The sequence below is a fragment of the Manduca sexta genome, chromosome 9 (assembly GCF_014839805.1).
Source record: "Manduca sexta isolate Smith_Timp_Sample1 chromosome 9, JHU_Msex_v1.0, whole genome shotgun sequence".
Taxonomy (NCBI): Eukaryota; Metazoa; Arthropoda; class Insecta; order Lepidoptera; family Sphingidae; genus Manduca; species Manduca sexta.
Genome location: NC_051123.1, coordinates 12,852,430 through 12,860,777, shown reverse-complemented (window position 1 = coordinate 12,860,777; position 8,348 = coordinate 12,852,430). Strand labels below are relative to the sequence as shown.

Here is an 8,348-nt window from a genome sequence, read left to right as displayed (position 1 = left end):
CAGTCTTTGAAATGTCGGGAAAAAAATATAATATAAAAAACCGCAATAAAATCCGAAAAATAGTTTTATTCAAAAGTCTAAGATTCGCGTAATCAAAAAAAAACATTATCGGCCAAAAAACGAATTTTGTGTCTATGTCGTAAAATAGACTATGTAGTTATAAGACCGTATTGCGAATAGTGACAAATATTCTACTTAGATATTTGTTTACGTAGCATTAAGTACCCTATGAGGTTCAAGGCCGCCATTTTGTGGATATTAAGTATTTAATGTAAACATAAAAAATCATTATCAGTCAGAAAACGAATTTCCATTCTAGCTCGTAAAATATACTGTGTTGTTATAAAGCCATATTGCAATAGTGAAAAATTTACGTCAAATATTCTTCCTTAGTATTTGTTTAGATAGCATTGACCCTACGTTCAAGGCCGTCATTTTGTTGATCTTCAGTATTATAATCTAAAGAAATTACCAAGAAATTATATTTGAATTTCAAACACAATTGCCCGCGCAAATCCCGTACAAAACCATATTTGAACAGTTCCGGGATTCTACGCGCCAATTGCTCCACAGCCCTATGCATATTTAAAACTCAACTAATCTCATTAGATACAAGGAATGCAAAAGGCGGGCGGGGCTTTCAGTAGCTTTCAAGGCTGGTAGGGTAGACAGTGAGATTAGTAGCCACCGCGCAACGAGCCAAGGCGCACGCGCCATAAGTTTTTCACAACCTTTTTATCTACTATAGAGGTTGTATAGAAACTTAAAATCCGTCGAGTTCGAAATTCGAAGCGTACAGATTTTATATATTTTCCCGCCAACATTTTGGGGATTCGAGCCCCGTAGTGTTGCAAGTTAAAAAATTGTGTTTTTCTCATTTTGAAGAATCTGCAATCGGTAAGTTTATTGTTTTTACTAAAGATAATGTTCTATTTCGATTTTATTATTATTTTTATTGCCGAATGTATTCCTTGTTATTCACGGACATTAATATAAGTGCGGATTGTTTAAGTCGATACCGAATTCTTTTAAATATATTTTTTAAGTCTATCCGACATCCGCAAAGTCAATAACCGGAGCAAATTTACACTCGCATAAAACGAAAACACACTGCTGTATTTTTTATTCTCTATTAATGCCTTTTAAAAGCCAAATTATTTTGTTAAAGTATTAATATTTCATAAAATACCTACAAAGAGTATATCGCAGTTTTTTTATGCCGTTTTTTCAACTTCATTCAAAATTTAAAAAAATATCAGTAAGAGGAAATTCCGCGTAACAGTCTGACTAATTCACGCAAACTAGTTTAGATTTGTTTGTGTCTAAGCGATGAACCACTCAATAAATAAACTTAAGTACCGTTAAAGTTAGATGACTATTTACTTTTTTTGTTGGAGAAAACATTTAGACAACTTACAAGTTGAAAGAAAAATACATTTAAATTGAGCAAACGAAACAAAAGACGCAATAAAATACCTAACCAAATACTTCCATAAGAGCAAAAAGTTAGATTTAGCGTCAATAATTTGCATGAACATCAATTATTGCTTTGATGCGTCCGTAAACTTTCTCTTGTTATATTGACATTTACCATTATTATATAAAAGACCATTTTTATTTATTTTATAAAACTACCGTTCCAAACAACCGATTGCAAGAGATTTGACATGATAACAATATTTACCAATACGTAATCTTTATAGTTCGTTAAGAAAAAACTTTGTACCCCTTTTAAAGTGTATAGCGCTTGGAGGAGAATGAGTGGCATGATTCAAGTTCATATAGACGAGTGGAGAAAAATGTTTTTTTTTTTATATAATATGTGTTGCAAATATATTAAATTCGACGGTCGAATTCACTGAACGACGCCTAGTTATTATTAATATTCACTAACTCAGGTTGAATGCCCTGGTAGCGTCGTATTGTGGTGCGACTGCCGTGGCTCCGTGGGAAGTCTCGGGTTCGATTCCCGGGCCAGATAAAGTGATATTGGGTTTACTGTTCAGTATCAGCCTGGAGTCTGGAATTGTACCTGGTAAATGACAATAAGCCTGCCACATACTACAATGGACTTTACATACGTACCGCGATGTGTTGACCATCTCTGCCTACCTTTAGATGTATAAATTAACCCAATAATAAATAGATACGGTGTAGGCTATTATTGCTCACCAAATCCTAATGGGATTTTGAGTAGGATGCGTGTGGGATTGTTTAAATTATTGAGCAATTTTAAGTTAGAATTTCTTTGTCTGTAAAGATTTTAAGATATTGTAGGTTTATGCCAGCGGTTAACGAATCTAGCTCGGGCTAGATTGAATTAAAATTGAACTATTTTTCGGATTTAATAATTTAGTTTGTTTTAGTTTTAATAATTTAGATTTTATTACTGCGAAGACTTTCAAACATTATTAAAATACAAAACTTTGTGATAGTGCCACGCTTTAAATTACAACATTTTGCTCGCGGCTTTGTCCGCGTGAAATGTTTTTATAGGATAAAAGTCTCGTTATATTCTTTCCTGGGATGAAAAGTAATCTATGTCCTTCTCGGGGTATTAAATTATCTCCAAGCCAAATTTTATCGAAAGCCGTTCAGTACTTTTTGAGTTTATCGCGTTCAAACACACACACAGACGCGGTGGGCGACTTTATTTTATATTCATAACTAGCTTTTGCCCGCGGCTCCGCCCGCGTTATAAAGTTTTTCGGGCTAAAGTTTTCCGTTATAAAAGTCACGCTATATATTTTCCCGGGAGCCTATGTTCTTCCCAGGGTCTCAAACTGTCTCCATACCAAATTTTATCCTAATACGTTGGGTAGTTTTAAGTTTAACACGTTCGGGCAGATCGATGCAGCGGGGACTTTGTTTTATGATATATTTTTGTAGAACTTTTTAAGAGGAACAATCCCGTCATACATTATTGTTGCATAACTTTAACCGTTTACGCAGCGCACGCAACAGAAGCTCTCAAAACTAATAAATTGTCCCCGTTTTTGCATCATGTTTCATTACTGCTCCGCTCCTATTAGTCATAGCGTGACGATATATAACCTATAGCACTCCAGGAACAAAGGGCTATCCAACACAAAAATATTTTTCAGTTCGAACCGGTAGTTCCTGAGATTAGCGATTACTGCTCCGCTCCTATTGGGCATAGCGTGATGATATATATAGCCTATAGCATTCCAGGAAAAAAGGTATATCCAACACAAAAATAATTATTCAGTTCAAACTCCTAGTTTCTGAGATTAGCCGTTACTGCTCTGCTCCTATTGGTCATAGCGTGATGATATATAGCCTATAGTACTTCACGAACAAAGGGCTATCCAATACAAAATGATTTTTTTAGTTCGAACCGGTAGTTCCTGAGATTAGCCATTACTGCTCCGCTCCTATTGGGTATAGCGTGATGATATATAGCCTATAGCACTCCACGAACAAAAGGCTATCCAACGCAAAAAGAATTTTTCAGTTTGGACTGGTAGTTCCTGAGATTAGCTATTACTGCTCCGCTCCTATTGGGTATAGCGTGATGATATATAGCCCATAGCACTCCACGAACAAAGGGTTATCCAACGCAAAAAGAATTTTTCAGTTCGGACCGATAGTTCCTGAGATTAGGCACTACTGCTCCGCTCCTATTGGGTATAGCGTGATGATATATAGCCTATAGCACTCCACGAACAAAGGGCTATCCAACGCAAAAAGAATTTTTCAGTTCGGACCGATAGTTCCTGAGATTAGGCATTACTGCTCCGCTCCTATTGGGTATAGCGTGATGATATATAGCCTATAGCACTCTACGAACATAGGGCTATCCAACGCAAAAAGAATTTTTCAGTTTGGACCAGTAGTTCCTGAGATTAGCGCGTTCAAACAAACAAACAAACAAACAAACAAACAAACAAACAAACAAACTCTTCAGCTTTATATAATAGTATAGATATGTAAAGATTTCGAATTCGACTTGAGTCTCAGAATCAGAAACTCTATTTCTTACTAAAGAACTTCAACCCTTAAATGCGTGTTCACATTTATTTAATTATTTGAAAATAGAATGATAAGAAATGTATTAACTGAATTGAAAATGAAGAAGTTGTGCTCAATCGTAATTTATAATTAAAATATATTAAAAAAAAAACCAAGTCATAAAACCGACACTTAAGTCTGGTAAAACACTTAAAAAATATCAATATCTTTCCATATTTTTTTATGTTCAAGAAAATATCGCACAACAAAAAAAAAGCGCGGCAAATACAAATCCAACGCATTTTATACCCTTATTTATACATATTTAGATTCTTTTAAGATTACTACAAATAATCCAAACGGACATAATAATCGGTAAATAATGGATTAAATAACGCAGAACTTGTTCAGATAAATACATTATAATTTTACGACACTATCTGCATATTAGCAGATCTGTATGCGAGAAATCGCATTTTGTCTATTTCTGGCTTTAATAACTGACCGATTGCAGCAAGAAGAACATTGACTGGTCAAAAGCAATCTCATTGCAAGGCATCATATTTTAATATATCAATGCTTAGGGTGACTATCAATTTTGTAACTTTAAATTCTGGTTTACTATTCATAAGAATTACCATCTGAAGTGCCAAAGTACACAATACTATATAATACTTTATTATATTCTGTTTTTACTACCTATGAGTAGTGATAAAATGGTAAGGTAGGGGAGATGCGGGAGGACTAAAATATTAAGGGAAGTAAACTCAAACAAAAAATAAAATTCAAGTAGAGCATCTTTCCAATTGTTTATTACGTTCTTTCGTAATTTTCCTATTCATTGGAAAGTAGTGGGCCGCGTCTTCGTAGATGGCTTTATCTATAGAAATAAATTAGAGATCATAAAACTAGTAACTTTTATCCTAAAAAAATAAAAATAACCAAAGAAAAATTGATTTTTTGTTACAGTTTGAGGACTTTTTCGTACAATGTTATGAATTTTAACTTTTTTTCCACATATTGATTATAATAAGCGAATATTTTCGTGTCTAATATAAGTCTTATACAAAAGAAACACATTCATATTTTTTACATACACTTTCTCCTCGTGCCATTTCCCAAGAAACAAACATTTCATACATATTTACTCATAACATTATTATTTGATTATAATTAAGATTCTGTTCGGAAATCTCTTAAATAATTTCCAAGCTATTTTTACGCTTCTAAAAATATTCCAATGTTATCTTCGTAAATTTCATCTGATCTTTTGTTTTTAGGTTATTAAGCAAGAACAGCAGACGTATTTTGAAACAATGTTTCATTATTCATAGATTGTATAATTATATAAACGTGGTATTGTTATATAACGTATTCTATATACAAACACAGGGTCAAAATAGCACACTTTTTAAAGAATGTATAAATAATAATACATATAAATAATGTCAGCCCTGTGTTATATATACTGTCCCACAGTCGGGCACGGGCCTCCTCCAGTACTGAGAGGAATTAGGCATTAGTCTACCACGCTGGCCTAGCGCGGATTGGTAGACTTCACACACCCTCGGAATTCCTATAAAAAAAAATTCAGGTATGCCAGTTTCTTTAGGATGTGTTCCTAGCAAGCGATAATTCAGAAAGAATGCGAATTTTCCACGGACGCAATGTTCAAGTTGATTTTAGTTCCAAATACGCTCACGGAGCGCTGTTAAATTTTCCACACAAAATATTACTTGAACGAAACTATTACGTTAATAATACAATAACGCGTAAATTCGTGCTAAAGGTAGGTCTTTCCGTATGGTTTCCTTCTTTAAAGGTATTAATAATAAACACTTAAAAATTCAGAAATTCGTAGCCTAATCTTTCGGGGACCTTCAACTTGTGCCGTCTCACTGTCAATAGACAAATTACTATGATAAGTAATTTCATTTAATTATACAATAATAAAATTATTATTTGATCCTAAAATCAACATTTAAGTAGTCACAACCACGTGACAAAACTCGTGATGTGAACTTTAAATAAAATTTAAATATACATAAATTATAAGCCGATAAAACCCAAAAGATTAACATAAATATTATACTTATTGATGAAATAATAATAATGTATCACAAATATTTAAATTTAATGTGATTTCGTGAAATAATGATAAATTAATTCAAAATAAATAAATCGATGATGAAATAATAAATGAACACAAAGTATGAGGAACTTTGTAATTCCAATACTGAGAATAAAAAAACCCAATCATAATATACAATTTACAACAGATCTGTCAATCAACCAGTGACTAACAACTTGTTAGTATGTGATTACAGGAATTCCTCCATAATGTGACAGAATCGTTATATATGGGAGGGTACCGGTTTACGGATATATATCACGTCTGAGTAGCGTTTACTTAAAAAAAAACACATGATGGCGATCTCCGATGAGGTCTGACGTCAGCATATGTTATCAAGACTGAACGGCGCCTGTCGAGTGACATTATAATAAGCATGGTTTATACAAAGAAAACTTGTAGAATCTATCATCCGCAAGTGATTTTAACTATTCACAAGCTAACTTCTAAATGAACCTTGCAGTTGATTCCGTGAACCAGTCAAAATAAATCATTGAGCATGTCAAAAAATCCTTTGTTCTAATTGGTCTATTTTTGTGATAAATCGAAAGAAGCGTTTCGGATTGTTTATTAAAAATTGCGGTTAGACAAAATCTATATAAATAAAAATTTATCACCGAAATGTTTGTACGCGCATAACTTCCAAACGACTGCATCAAATTGGACAAATCTTTCTTTTATGTGTTCGTTGTCAGGAGATGGTTTGTATGACAAAAAATTAAGGAAATTGAGTGCAAAATAAGAAAAATTAACGAAAATAATAATTTTACATAATTGTCAATTGTTTGTAACTGTCAGTGATTGACAGAATGCGCACTGTGTTCATAATTAAGACAGGATAACCTCTGTCAGGTCAGCTAGTTAACCAATAAAATTTAGATCAATCTGACAATTAAAAAAAAACGGTAATATTTAACGATCGCAAACTACTGCCCCAGGCTTACTCGTCGTTGTATAATTCTCAATGACATCACAACGATTAATATTTAAAACCATTTATAGAGTCAAGCAGCCGGCCTTAGATTATAATTACCGATTCCGAACATCGCTGGTAGCATTTCATTATTCCAATACCATTGACATTGTTGCTTACGTTACGGAAACCTTTATTCTGTGTTGGTGTAGGTCAGTGATGAGGTGCAATAGCTTGCTTCAAGTTGGTGTATTGGTTTGTGAAGAAATATTAACGCAATCTTAGTAATGTAGTTTATTGTGACTGCAATGACGAAGGGTCCATATAAGCCGATTCCTAGCGGCTTTCCTTTATGTAGAGTTTATGTACAATCTAATTATCATTAGAACGATTTACATTTATGTATAATAATAATAATATCAGCCCTGTACCATATACTTGCCCACTGATGAGCACGGGCCTCCTCTACCACTGAGGGGGATTAGGCCTTAGTCCACCACGCTGGCCCAGTGCGGATTGGTAGACTTCACACACCTTTCGAAATTCCTATAGAGAAACTTCTCAGATGTGCAGGTTTCTTCACGATGTTTTCCTTCACCGTTAAAGCGAACGATAAATTCACAAAGAATACACACATTATTTTAGAAAAGTCAGAGGTGTGTGCCCTTGGGATTTGAACCTGCGGACATTCGCCTTGGCAGTCCGTTCCACACCCAACTAGGCTATCGCCGCTTTTTACATTACATTTATGTATATTTTACATTTATGTATATTAGTACGTATATGTTGCGTCGGGTTGCCTTTCGGAAATTTTCACCTTTAGCCACTGCTGCATAGTTTATCTTCTAAAAACAAAAAACTGTTCGAAATATCATTTTTCAACTCGTGTAATCTATATATAAAAATGAATCCCTATTTCCCTTGGTTCCGCCATCACGCGTGAATGACTGGACCGATTATACTATTCTTTTTTGTTATGTTTGTTATTGTTAGGAAAAGGTTCTTATGAAAGAAAAAATTAAAAAAATTGCGCGGAAAATTAGAAAATTTAAGAAAACTTAACGAAAATATTAATTTTATATAACGGTCAATTGTTTGAAATAACTGTCAGCGATTGACAGAATGCGCGCTGCAAATTCATAGTTAAGACGGGACAACGTCTGTCGGGTCAACTAGTTTCTAATAAAAACTAACTCATATTTTATACGATAATTCAGTAATTTATCAGTTTGCCGTGTAAGGGTTGGCTTTATCAAAGAACATACGTGAAAGAACAGCATACGTGCTCTTCTTCCTATAACTTGGAGTCCTTCAAGCACAGCGTGAATAAGC

General features: G+C 33.9%; 1 protein-coding gene across 1 annotated transcript in view; it reads left to right on the top strand.

Moving 5' to 3' along the window:
• Positions 1-657: 657 nt before the first annotated feature.
• LOC115452870 (putative metabolite transport protein HI_1104) overlaps positions 658-8,348 on the top strand; it is a 50,896-nt gene continuing 43,205 nt past the window's right edge. Inside the window, exon 1 of the mRNA XM_037436864.1 lies at positions 658-897. The gene's annotated coding sequence lies outside the window, so the exon portion shown is untranslated. The remainder of the gene's footprint in view (positions 898-8,348) is intronic.